This window comes from Rosa rugosa, chromosome 2 (assembly GCF_958449725.1).
Source record: "Rosa rugosa chromosome 2, drRosRugo1.1, whole genome shotgun sequence".
NCBI classification, from domain to species: Eukaryota; Viridiplantae; Streptophyta; class Magnoliopsida; order Rosales; family Rosaceae; genus Rosa; species Rosa rugosa.
Window position 1 is genome coordinate 40,412,060 of NC_084821.1, and position 14,518 is coordinate 40,426,577.

Sequence of the window (14,518 nt, forward strand, 5' to 3'; positions counted from 1 at the left end):
ATTGATACGCTCATTGATGGCGATGAGAATATCACAACTAACCATCGTACGGTCAAAGCCACTGAGACTGGCACTATAAATACCTGCACTCTGGGGAGAAGATATACACAAACGAATATGGGTTTCCCAGAGATAGCAACAAAATCTCTACTTCTCTTCCTCCAGTTTCTACGATCTTCTCCTCACGATATTAGCCTTAGCCTCAAATTCCTAGGCCTTATGGCTTAACCTCAATACCTGGGTAGGTCTTATGGCCTAACCTCAGGTCCAACCTCATGTCTTTGGTCTCTGGAAGTCGCGGTGAAACCCACCGGTTTCATTTAGACCAAAGAACATGTGGTGCTCCCGTAGCGGCGGAACCCGATTCTGAGGGGTCTCCTCTCTCAGATTGCCCGCGTGGAGCAGGAGGAAGAAGGGCGGAAGACCAATATGGGTCGCCTGTTCTTGCTCCGTAGCCTACTTCCAGGGTCTGACTGTGTGACTTATGTTTTTCCCCTGGAGGTAGATGTGGTTGTGAGTCGCGCTTCTCTGTGAAGACCATCTCCATCCCGGAGGATAATCCTTCCCAAAAGGGTTGTGATGGATTATTTCCTTCCTTTTTGGTCCGGTACAGACGGTAGCGGTTGCAACTCAAAGCAGAGGAGGCATGTGGGTGAAGAGAGGGAGTGTAGGAATGCCTGAGCACAGCCCCTTTGCTGCCACAAGATCCAGAAACTCTCAGTAGATCTGTAATTTTATGGTTTTTACTCTAAGCCACTTCTGACCTTGTAAACCGCAAATGTGATTATTTTGATTTGCACTTTGTACTGCTTTTGGCCGCAAAGCCACTTTATGAATGAAAGTTTTTAACACTTTTTGCAAATCAAAGTATAAAATAAGGCCTCAGGTATAGGCCATTACATGCATTCTTAACACCATAATGTCAAAGAAACGAAAGGGTTGAAATTTGAAATTTTTGAACGAAAAGCCACAAATAAGGCCTGAATGTACAGAGTGTTGCCCCCCTAGTATGCGTAGGTGAAGCAAGTACAGGATACTAAGGCCACAGGGAAGGCCTGAATACGGATGAAGCGAACCTGGGTAGACTAAAGTTGCCCCCCTGTCTGAGAAGAAGGTTGATCCGGTGGATCGTCAAACTCCCAAACACTAGGGTAGTATTTCTTCAGGAAACGCCCGTTAATGGGATTGCGGTGGAGGCCGCCATCCAAATCTTTGAGGTGAAAGGCCCCGCGCTCCAGAATGCGATGAACAACGAAGGGTCCTTCCCATCGCGGAGTCCATTTACCGCGACCGGTCAACTTCTCGCCAAAAGGCAAAACAGCCTCCCAAACCAAATCACCCTCTTTGTAACTACGGCCACGTGTCCTCTTGTCATAGGCGCGAGCAATCCTCTGTTTTTCCAAGACCAAGTTGTCCAAAGCTGCCAAGCGTTGCTCGCTGAGATCTTCGTGTTCTTGCCACATCGCCTGAACATAATCTTCCCCGATCAAGTGATGCTGATCTTGGACGCGCAAAGATTGGACGTTGAGTTCCAAAGGTAAGACTGCATCATGGCCGAACATTAGCGCATAGGGGGTTGTAGCAGTGGGATTCCTCTTGGAGGTACGATACGCCCATAAGGTTTCATACAGCGTATCGTGCCACTGTCTGGGGTTTTCAACAAGCATCTTCTTGAGAAAGGTGATAATAATCTTGTTACTGGCCTCTGCTTGACCATTGGATTGGGCATAATATGGTGTGCTGTGGACAAACTGAATACCCAACTCATTGACAAGCTTCTCTACATCACCGCCCATAAACGCTGCCCCCCTGTCTGAGACCAACACTTCAGGGATACCAAACCTGCAAATAATATTCTGAAAGATAAACTGACGAATGGTAGCGCCGGAAGCCTCCTTCAATGGTTCAGCTTCAACCCACTTTGTGAAGAAATCAGTGGCCACAATGATGAACTTATGCTGGAGCGAAGAGTGAGGGTGAATCATCCCAATCAAATCCAAAGCCCAGCCTCGTGCAGGCCAAGGCTTAATAATGGGTTGCATGGGAATATTGGGAATGTGCTGCACCGGACCATGCGCCTGACAGTCTTGGCAGCCTTTCGCGAATGCGATACAATCTTTCAAAATGCTAGGCCAATAAAACCCATGTCTTCTGATAAGCCAACGCATCTTGGGGCCCGCTTGATGGGCTCCACATACTCCTGTGTGCGCTTCGCGCATTAATCGTTTTGCTTCGCGGCCATAGACACATCTAAAGTCTACGCCATCTTCTCCACGTCGTCGCAGCTCATCACCTCTAAGGAAATAATTCAAGGCAAGAAAACGAATCTTCCTGTCTGTTGTAAGATCTGGTTGCTTGAGGTAGTCAATCAACGGTATGCGCCAATCAACGTCGATAGGCTCGAGGACCGCGACGACTGGATCGTCTGGTGGGTCAGGCCGCGCGAGCCACGAAGGCAGTGTGCGGCGCTCGACTTTCAGAATGCGCTCGCGAACGCCATATTTCAATGTAATGCCTGTAGCCAATTGAGCGAGTTCATTGGCCGCAAAGTTGCGCTCACGAGGTATGTGCTCCAAGTCTACATCGTCAAATTGATCTAGAAGTTCAATGGCACGATGCATGTAGGGTATGAGCAAAAAGCTTTCACACTTGTACTTTCCTTGGAGCTGGTTGATTATGAGCAAAGAGTCGCCGTGTACCTGAACGTCCCTCACCCCTAACTCTAGCAGAACCTCTAGGCCAATGATAAGGGCCTCATACTCTGCTTGATTGTTGGTACACTTAAACTCCAACTGGAAAGAATAAGAGAACCGATCGCCCGCTGGATTTTCCAGAACAATCCCAGCCCCTGCTAACGTTTCCGTTCTTGAACCGTCAAAGTATAGTATCCAGGGCTGTAAGGAGACTGTGGTTTGGTACAAAATAGCGTACTCTGGGATGCTTGCCAAATCTGGCCGAGTGATGGCCACAGCTGCTATTTCTAACTCCTTCACTATAGGGATGTCTAAGGTAGGGTGGTGCGCGAGGAAATCTGCGATAGCCTGTCCCTTTACTGCCTTTTGTGGCACATACTGTAGTGAGAATTCAGATAAAGCTAACACCCATTTGCCAATGCGGCCTCTCAGAATAGGTCGCGATAGCATGTACTTGACTAAGTCAGTCTGAGCGATGATGCAAGTGGTAAAGGATAACATGTAGTGGCGCAGCTTGCACGCTGAGAAGTACAATGTGAGACATAGCTTTTCCATTGGAGTGTACCTTGTCTCGCAGTCTGTGAGTGTCCTACTAAGGTAGAATATGGCATGTTCGACACCATCCTCATCGTCTTGGGCGAGTAAGCTGCCAATAGAAGCCTCAGCTGCTGATATATATAGCTTTAATGAAAATCCAGCCCTAGGAGGAACGAGCACTGGCGCGCTCGCCAGGTAGGCCTTGATTCTGTCAAAAGCCTCTTGGTGCTTATGTTCCCAGACAAACTCGCTTTGGCCCTGCAGCTTCAGCAGAGGAGAGAAAGGCTGGATCTTACCTGCAGAGTTAGAGATGAAGCGTCTCAGGAAGTTGATTTTACCAAGCAAGCGCTGTAGCTCTTTCTTCGTGCGTGGCGGAGATGCGTTGATAACTGCGCTCGTTTTGTCTTCAGGGACCTCAATTCCCCTCTGATGGACAATGAACCCCAGAAAGTCTCCTGCTTGAACTCCAAAAACGCACTTAGCAGGATTCATTTTAAGCTTGTGCTGTCGCATGCGCTCGAATACTTTCCTGAGGTCTGTGATATGATCCCCTCTTTTCTGAGACTTGACAACCACGTCATCAATGTAAACCTCCAAAATCTTTCCAAGTATGTCATGGAAGATTAGGTTCATGGCTCTTTGGTAAGTCGCTCCAGCGTTCTTCAGTCCAAAAGGCATAACCACATATTCAAAAACGCCCGCGAACCCAGGGCAGCGGAACGCGGTTTTGTGTCTGTCTTCTTCTGCAACCGGAATCTGGTGATACCCCGCAGTGCCGTCCATGAAGGACAGTAATTCATGCCGATCAACGGCATCTACCAACATATCCGCGACCGGCATGGGGTAGATATCTTTAGGTGTAGCAGTATTAAGGTCTCTGTAATCTACGCAGACCCTCATCTTACCATTCTTCTTTCGGACAGGCACTATGTTAGATAGCCACTGATTGTACTTGGCCACCCTGATAATGCCTGATTTGTGCATTTTTTCGACCTCCTCTTTAACGAGGATTTGAGTCTCTGAATTCATTCTTCGCGGCTCTTGTTTCACAGGCCTCTTGTCAGGGAGTGTTGGTAGCTGATGGCAAACCAAGTCCGGTGACAGGCCAGGCATATCTTCATACTTTTCCGCAAAGCAGTCCTTGAATTCTAGTAATAAGTCAATAAGCCTCTGTTTCTCGCTAGGCTCTAAGTAAGCACTGATAGCCACTTCCATAGGCTCATCTGCTGTTCCGAGATTGACTTTCTCGGTAGGATCTCTGACCTTAGGAGGCGTGTCGTCCAACGCTGCCGGAGCGAGCTGGATTTCTACCTCATCCTCTTGTTCCTGATCAGAGAGTCCCTCTTCAACGATTTCCAAAGTCGCGATTTGCTCATAGGCCTCTTTTTCCACTAGATATGATGATAATCTTTCATGCAGCGAGTGGAGGGCCTCTATCCCTTCTTCTGGAAGGTCGTAATCCATTAATCGTTCAAGGGTTTAGGCACAGCGTGGCCAGGCCTTTCTAAGCCTTCTTTTGCGAGCGTAAGCCCCCACTGTGCCAGTTCAGAGGCCGTCACCCCTGTGGGGCGGCCTTTGTTATCGATGCCACTGACTTGCAATGGAGCGATAGGCTCCAAGTAGTACCTGGCATCTACATAGTTTGCGGATACTGGGAAAGGATAGGGTCCGCTTTGATCACCTCAGCTTTGTCTGTCTCCCTGTTCCACATAATAAGTTCCTGATGGAGGGTTGATGGAACACAGTAGCTCCGGTGAATCCAATCTCTGCCCAGGATAGCGCTGTAGGCCGCATAGCAGTCTGTCACAAAGAAAGCGTAAACTCCCTCTGCTGGACCTACCTTGATACGCAAGAAAAGTAAACCCAAGGTTTTTGTTACAGTCCCCGCGAAGTTCTTGAGAGTAAGAGATGTCGACTGGATCTTCTCCTTCTTGATCCCTAGCAGGTGCATGGTCCTGGTAGTAATGACATTAACAGCAGCTCCGGTATCAACCATGATCTTGCTTACTTTGGTACCGCCAACTTCTGCTGTGATGTATAGAGGTCTCATGTGTTGGACCATAGCAGGTGTTGGCCTAGTGAAGCTCATGAAGAATTCTTTACTGTTGGCGTCCTCTGTTTCCAGAAAGACAGCCTCTTCAACAGGTGCCGTGACCGCTGACGTGATCTGCAGAGGCTGTGTATTACATTCCTCAGCTTCTACGCATTCCTGAGCAGCGACCGGCATTGCATACCGCGCTGGAAGCACATAAACCATATTGCAGGACGTTTCGAATTCATCTATGTCGTCCTCCAGGTTAAGCTTGGGTTCGTGGACAGGGATATCCGTGTTGAATTGTTTGACCAACCTGTCCACTAAGGATTCCTCGGTGAGGCCTTTTACTTCACATTGTTCGAGCTCTTGAACCACTGAAGCTTGTTCAAGGGAATCTGGCTTTAGTTCCCTAGCAATATCCGCCTTTGGGGGAGCGACCACCAAACTCTGGACTTTCTTAGGTCTCCACTGTAACGTGTCGGTAGTCTTGTCTTTGCCCCCCAGTCTCTCGAAAGCCGAGGATTTGGCTTCTGGTTCCTCGCGAGACAACCTACGCCTGACGTGTGGTCGCCTGGACGGCGAGCTCTCCTTTCTGGCCAGCGGAGGTGTTCTCTCCTTGGTAATCCTACAAAAAACATTGGGCTTAGATGCCCCAGATTCTGAGCTCGCTGGCTTTCGCAGACTGCGAGGAGCCACTAATGGCTTGGCAGCGAGCGCTTCCATCTCCTTCTGATACTGCTCAGGAGATTTGACCAACTGTGACGGTTTGATCAGGCCCTGGTCTAAAGCCTCTAGCGCGCGCTTGGCTTCACCAAATCTGCGCTGCAGTTTTCGCTTCTTGGAAGGACTTATCTCCACTGCCTTCCCCTTCTCCCTGGTGTACCACTTTCCTTCTTTGATGGTAGTGGTTGAAGCAGGTGGTATGTAGGGCTTGGTTAGAATGTCTTTGTGCTTGTTCGCGACCTTTTCCTCCATCTTCTGATCAGCCGTAGCTGCCTTCAGCTTCTTGAACAGATTGGAGTCCTTTGGCGATGTAGGCGACCCCATTCTCTCCTTTTCTCTTGGGCTGGAAGGCTGGTAGTGTCGTGATGGCGAAGCCCACTTAATGGGCGGGAAAGAGCCAAAACGAAATGTCTGCTCGACCTCTTCGTGCGGCACTTGGATGCCACACTCTTCTTTGCACCGCGAGCATAACACCACTGGCGAGGCTTGACCAAATGGTTTAGCCTTCTTCTGGGCAGGAGCCTCTTTAGGCTCTGTTTCTTGTCCTTTCGTGGACAAATCCAGAGTTGGTTTCCTCTGGTTCTGCTTGGTCCAGTTCACATCGACCATGTTAATCCCAGTATCAGGAAAAGGGTTTAGGTCAACAAGCGCTGCTGCAGTTACTGTAGCTTCCACCTGAAGACTACCGTTGTTGAGCCATACCTGAATCTGGTCCTTGAGCTTCACACAATCAGCTGTATTATGGTTCCACAGGTTATGGAATTTGCAGTACTTCTTTCCTTTCAGCTGATCTGGTCGAGGAAAAGGTCCAAAGTCGGTCTTCACCATCTTCGCGGCGATCATCTCATCTAGAATCTCGTGTGCCTTGTTGGCATCATATGTATACGTCGCGAATTCAGGTTTAGTGAAGGCCATCGATTTGAGCTTGACAGGTTCCTTGGAGATTTTCAATTGCTTTAAGGCTGGGTTCTTTCTCCCTGTCAGCTCATAAGCGGCGATGTCGCTTTCATCTTCCTCCTCGTCCTCCTGAGCCACGTCCTCACTGTGATAGTGGTAGTAAGGATCATACGTAGCCGGCTGGTAGCTCAGGGCCGCTACAGTGCGATGTTTCCCTGGTACGTATGTTCCTCTGGACGCATTCTTCCTGGCGTCAGTTTCTCTGAGGAGGTGTTCGAAGCTTCCCACCTCTGTGATGAGCTCTCCCATTGACTGGATCATGCTGCCATGCTGCTTCTTTCGCTGGCGAGGCTCTAAGCCCTTGATCGCCAACTTGATCAATTCTTTCTCTGGCAGGATCACATTCAGCTTGGCCTTCTGAATCTGGAAGCGCTGAAGATAGGCCACAGCGGACTCCGTGGGCTGTTGGGCCATCTGGGTGAGAGAAGCCAAGTCGACCTCAGGTTCTGTGGCCCCGAAAGTCTCTCGGAAGAGCTTTTCCATTGCAGGCCAATCTGCCACAGTTCCTGGTCGCAGTTTGGAGAACCATCTAAAGGCAGCCCCTGATAGAGAGGTGCCAAAGATCCTGCACTTGAGGACGTCATCATTCTGGTACTGGCCGCATTGTACCCTGAACCTGGCCAGATGAGTTGCCGCATTCTCGGAATCCTCCCCTGAAAAGGTAGCAAATATGATGTTTTTATAGCCCCTGGGGAAAGGCGCGAGCATTATGTGCGGTGGGAAAGGTCCCTCATAGACCCCATCTATCTGGGCCCTAGGGTTTGCCTGTCTAATCATCTCCTCTACCTCATCGCGTCTCACGTACTCAGGACCTGGAGGAGGAGGTATCGCCGCATTCTGGCGAGCAGCAGCCTGTAATGGTATGGCTTGAATGGTATTTGTAGTTGCCCTTTCTCCTACATGTACAACGCGAGTTGTACCTGGCTGCTGCAGAGTTACTGCCGGTATGGGCATCTCCTTTGCCAGCGCTGTTATCCTAACCGGATTACCAGCCTGGTCAATCCCATAGTAGCTTCCCGGCAGCTCTTGATATACGTTCTCTGCCCCGTCGCTGTCGTATTGAACGAACGTAGAATCGGACGAGGTTCCAGCGCCCTTTGAGGCCTGGTGCTTCTGCCTGGTAGTCTGCCCACTTGAGGCAGTACCTTTATCTTTGCTGCCGCCGAAAACTAGCGCTTGTTCTTTGTTTTTCAGCGGCGTGGCAGCAACAGTTGCGGCAGGTATAGCAGTATGGCTGCTAACCTTCTCGCGCTGGTTCGGTGGCACGTATTTGCCCAAACCGGATGGCTGGCCAAGAGAACCAAGGATAGCATTGGGATCACCCAAGGTCTGGTTTAATACCTCCTTAGCCTGGTTCAGCTCGGCCCTCTGCATGGCAACCTCGGTTGCGAGGATCTCTCCGTCTTTACGGAGACCAGCCATGTCAGCCGTTGTTTGCTTCGTATGGTTCGCAATGGCCTCTATTATTCCTTTCTGGCGCTGGTTCTGCTCTTCTGCGATACCTGAAGCATGGGCCATCAAAGCATTCTCAGTCTGTGAGATTTGCTGCTTAGTTTCCTCCGCTTGTTGGGAAATACGCTGGTTTATCTCGCGTATGACCTGGTCAGCTCTCGCATTATCCCTCGCAAGGTCAGCAGCTATCTTCTTGCTGTGGTTTTCGATGTTCTCCAGGATAATTGCGAACGCGACCTCGGAGGAGGCCCCTTTTGGGATAGGCTTCGGAACGAAAGCCTCTCTTTGCACACTCGTCGCTGTGTTGGAGCTAGCGACAGTGTCAACCGGCTCGCTGGCCTGGTTGTTAGTGACAGTTTGACCCTCAGCAGGATGGGGATGAAGAGCGAATCTTTGAGTCACTTGTTGCTCTCCTTTTTCCGTCGACATCTCGGTTGGATGGGGATGAAGAGCGAATCTTTGAGTCACTTGTTGCTCAGAAAGACCACGACAATCCGCGCGAGAATGCGGCTTGTAACTGGAGGTCTTATGCTTTGGGCAGTTAGCGTAAACCTTTTGGTAAGGGTTTTCGCTTGACTTCCCAATGGCTACCGTTCACGAAGAGACACTAGTCTGGTCCCACTGGGCGTGCCAAAATGTTTGGCTCCAAAACCAGTTGGCTTGCAAACTGTCTCTTTTGAGCGAGTGATTGCGCAGGCGTGCCAGCACCGCGGGGTGCAGTCGTTGGGGTAGTCCCTTGACCTGACTTCTTCTTCAAGCGCTGTGGACGAGGAGAGCACCAACCTCGTCACAGGGTACTTCTCTAGCCTTTCGGAAAAGGACTTTTGCCTTACGGATAAGGACTTTGGTTGTGGTCTCTTGCGTTCACCGAATCGATACTTAGTATTGTAGACTAAGCAGAGCAATCACTGGGAAGTTTGGAGAAAGCACGGGTTGCGCTAAAGCGTGACTTTAGCTTCGCTGGGTTGCGAGGGCGTTACCCTTGCTTCGCTGGTAGTAACGGTGGCGGTTGCGCTCGCAGTCGGCTCGCTGGGAGACTGGGACTGGAAGTACGGTCGCCGGGTTGGTCTGGTGATACTGACAGTCGGCTCTTGGAGAGACTAGGACTGGCGCACGGTCACCGGGTTTCAACGAGGTTGAAGGTTTGCTCCGGGGAGGCTTTGTAATCGCTAGGATTGATTGATTTGAGAGAGGTCTTGATTCGTCCTTGAAACCCGGTATATATACCTAGGGTTTCTGACTGCTCCTTGTTGTAGAAGGATTATTGATTGAAGTTTCCTAATCAATCTCTGCTACTTACCTCCAATAAAGTTTCGTTTTCCTCATGGATTCCAGAATGGGCGAAGCTGTAACCCAAACCATAGTAGGCTTATTTTTGGGCCGCAGGTATCGGCCCGCTGTGCTAGATCCACTAAAGGATATTGCCAAAATTACTTTTGGGCTCAAACACATTGAACATACTAAATTTTGGTAGAATGGGGCACCCTTTTGGCTTATACCATAGATTATCAACTAGATACCAAATGTAAAATAGAAAAGTTTGATTTAATCGTTAAGCACCAACTTATATATTAGAAACCCCTTGAAATGACCTTGTTTTCTGTAACTGTTTCAAACAACACCAACAATTACCATTTCTCAAATGATTGATTAAAGTATCTATCTTCAGATGCTAAATGGACCTAATTACTGTACTCTTTTGGGTAGGCATATTCATCTCAAGTTCTCAACCCTGTCCCCATGCAAGTCAGGTTCTTCATAGTTCTCATTGCTGTATATTGAGAAAATCAAATCTCTTGGGTTGAATTCCAATGCCATGCATTATAATATATGATGAACCAGTAGTAAACAAGATGATGAAGAAAACCCTTCAAGTTCTTGAATATTTGAATAAGCTCCACATGCATGTCAGCATGTGTAGGATCAGTAAAAAGTTATGATGATGAATGTTTCGAGATTGAGAAAAACTGAGTTGCACACAGACAAAAGAACCAGCCGAGAAAAGTTTAGGAGATGATCAGTTGCTTTACTGGAAACTGCTCTGTTTTAGAGAATTGTAGAAGACTTTTGGGGACAGTGCCGTTGAATTTGGCTCTGATGAAACGGGTGTAAAACCAATCTCAGTTTGTCAAAATGCTTGTTGAAGCATATGGAGGAATTGAAGTATTCAACCCAAAGTTTTGTACCAAAATAAAAGGGTTTGGTAGGGTTAGTCACTTGGAATTTCCGGTTCATATAATGATTATAATCTGCATGATTTGAATTGTTTTGCTGAGAAGAACAAGATGAAAATATAACTTTGCCATCTTATGAACAATATAACTTTTTTGTATGGCTTATTAGGAAAAAACCCAAAAAATGAAGCTCATATTAGGAAAAACCAATTCCTATATTTTCTTTTAATCTACACCCATTCACATAATTAAACATTCCTTATAGGTTTTAAGTTTATAATTATAATTTTTCATGTTTTTTTAGTTTGACTACTTTACTCTTCTGATTGAATAGATAAAATATTCCTCAAATATAGCTGTTGACTTTTTAATAAAATATTCATTTCACCTCATTTACCAGAAATGAAATAGAATAATCCAACACCCTCATTATTAACTTTCACTTGCTAATTTTGGTATTTCTAGATAGGGCTGTCAATGATCGTGTCGGGTTGGGTTCGTGTCGGGTCAAGGTATTTGTCGTGTCGCAAAATATAAACCCAAACCCAACCCATTTAATAATCGTGTCAAAAATTTAAACCAAAACCCAACCTATTTATTAAACGGGTTACCCGTTTCCAACCCGCTTAACCCATTTAATAAATAAGTCGTGTCTTGTTAGACAAAATCACCCATTTAAGCGTTAACAATGAGACCCATTTAACTAAAAAAATGCATAAATTGATTAAATTCATTAAAAACTCCACAAGATGAAGAATATAAATAATTATATATAATTCATAAATAATTAAATCTAATAATTAAAAAGTGAAATATTTCAAATTGTCTAATCCTATGATAAAATACTCCGAACGTCCAAAATTTCAAGAAGAAACATAGTACAATTGGGTTATACGGGTTCACTTCGTGTTGGCGGGTTGACCCGTGGCCGACCTATTTATTAAATGGGTCATGGCGGGTTGACCCACCGCCGACCCTCTTTTTAATCGTGCGGGTTCAACCCGTTTTATTTCGTGCGGGTTTCGAGTCGTGTTATCGGGTCGTGTCGGAATTGACAGCCCTATTTCTAGATGAACCATAGGCCTAACTGTATAATTTTTCCTATTGAACGTACAAGTGTTAAATATTATGTGAGTTTTAACATAAGCAAATTATTTAGGCTATCATTTAGGAGTTCACAATTTGTACCTATCAATTAGGGAATAACTTAGGTAGAATGAACCATAGATAAAATTGCATAATTTTGTCTATCATTCAGGTGTTAAACATCTTGTGGGTTTTAACATAAGCAAATGATTTAGGTACCTATCATTCAGGGAGTTCACAATTTGTAGCTAAATCATTCAGAGAATGACTTAGGCACCTATAATTCCAGCTTTTGAATGTGGAGATTACATAACCTCCAATCCAGGTATTGATTTAGATTAGGCTTTTGAATGTGGAGGTTATGTTGATTTCAATTGCTGGAATCAAGAGTTGATTAATTCTGGGCGATGTCTTTGCGCAAACGTTTCAAGACTTGCATCTGCAGAAAATTTTTGGGAATGGTGGCAACTTTAGTAATTCTTAACAACAATGAGTTTTAATATTTATCCTATTTAATAGTTTTTTTTAAAATTTTTTTTTAGATAAACCTAATTAATAGGTTTGTACTCCACGAAGGGATGGCCAGAGCTTTTCGAAGACTCCAACCTACAAGAGAGCCCCTCCGCTTGAAGAGTCGGAGATTTGACGAACGACGTCCTACGCGTGCGGCGGCGGCGATCGATGCAGGAAAAGGTGGACTCAATTGCGGTTGGGTGCCCAGATCACTTGCATGGCCCAAGTTGATTGGGCTTTGGGTGCCCAAAACAAATAAGAATACCTTTTGGACTTGGGCCTTTGTGTGGACCAAACTGTTAGGATCTAATTCTATGGGGTTTCGTATTTGGGATCCAGGAGGGTGGACCTGACCAAACCTCCTAGCCCTAGTTTGGATGGCAAGGAGAGAATTTAGTTTTGTATTGAACTATGCCTATTTACTATGTCCTAGTTTTGTCATAGTTATAGGCTTGCGTATAATAAGTGAGCACCGGTTGTCTAATAGGTGGTGCTAGCATACTACGTCCTAAACTTGTCCTAGAGTTGGCAAGAGAATGTATGTATATGTGCCATTCTGGCTTGAGATTAATGGAATTGATTACTTTGATTCAAAAAATAAAAAAAAACAATCTTATAGATATGAAGGTGTGTGTGAATTTGGGTGTAGAATCAAATTCCCCTTCTGCCTGATTTTCTTACCCCTCTACTGTTGGTAGTGTTATAGTGTAAATACATCAAGTCCACAAAGTCCGCATATACCAGGCCATTGCTCAAAGTGGCACTAGAATGAGTCCGTGGAGTTTTGTTTTGAGAACTGTTTCTTTTGATTTGCTTTCTGACAATTTCTTCGCAATGAATTTTTTTCTCATATTAAAGAGGATAGTCTAGTTTTTCCGATACAGATCTCAGTTAGGATATTGTGGCTGGCAAAAAAGTTAAATGGCACCTTCAACAGAAGGCAAGTAGTTGTTTCAGTTCTTGAACCATGGATAACGGACAGCAACACATTAAGTCAAAAAGTTCCTTTTAAAATGGGTTTGCAGAATTAGGCTGCTTGTACATCATGTTGGGCAAAATTACCATAATACAATTTCAGAAGAGTTCAAAACCAGTACTCATGTGTATCATAGCTAGTTCAGAAGTTTTTAACTTAGAAGCTCTTCGTCAACCACTGCTGCTGGTGGCTTGAAAAGAGAAGCTAGAAAATAAAACACACTCCTTACTGCTGAAAGCTAGTGTTTTCTATATCAACCTAATCATATTTAAACATATTAAAGTATCTTCTGCTACTTCTGTTGATTTCTAATGGACCTAGCTAGCCTTCATGACCAACGTCAAAATCTGGTCCAAATGTCAAGGATAGTGAAGAACTGGGGTTGTGTTCTGAGCCGTACAAGTCGATTCACAATATGCCATTCCTCCTCTTACAGGAGTGCCATCCTCAACATAGTTTACTGTTGTATGCATGTGTTTATTTCCTTGTCTTCTTCAGAGTGCACATACTACGAGAATCTCGTAACGAGATCATAAACTTTCAGGTGCTGTGAGTGTCCTGAATTGCGAGCGTTTGATCTCATTAGCTGCCTACCATGTCTCAGGTGGTGATTTTGATGTTTTTATTCTCCTTGCGCGCGCCTTGTTTCTTATGGTTAGATAGGACTATTTTTGGTAGTATGTCATTTCCACCTCAACCTTGTGTGCCGGAAATGGGTTGTTACAGGATACAACAGCTAGCTACTCTAGGATGATGTTTTATGCTTTTGTAAAGATTTAAATTTGTAGCACCATAATGTATCAGTTTATGCTCTAAATTAAGTACTATGGTACCATTGTTTGATTAGTTCTATTTGATCATTAACAGAGTAATTTGCTGTCGTATTAATTTCAAAAGGGGAAAGAGATGTTAAGCAGTTGGTGATATATTATTCTCTAGCATAGAATCTGGCCAGGGGCGGCCCTGCCAAATGGCCCGAAAAGATTCACTGTTAAATTCAAGATATTAGAGCATCTTTAGCAATGCTAGTCATATTTTAGTCAAATTTTAGCTAAAGTAGCTAAAAAGTTATTTTGGCTAGCCACTTTTAAAAAACGTCTGCATCAGTTCTCTCTATTTTAGCTAGTTTAAAATTTATATTAATTTTTAAATGAAGATTAAATAGTTTAATTGTATTTATAAATTACATAAAATTACTTAAAAGGAATGTTTTAAATTATAGAGAGCCACACCTCGCTCTCTATATTTAGGAGCGAAATAGCTAAAAGTTATAATAGAGAGTCACTTAGGAGTCCGGTGCAACTGCTAAAATAGATAAAAAGCTAAACATGCTCTCCAAAACAGCTAAGGAGCTAAAATAGAGAGTCTGCTA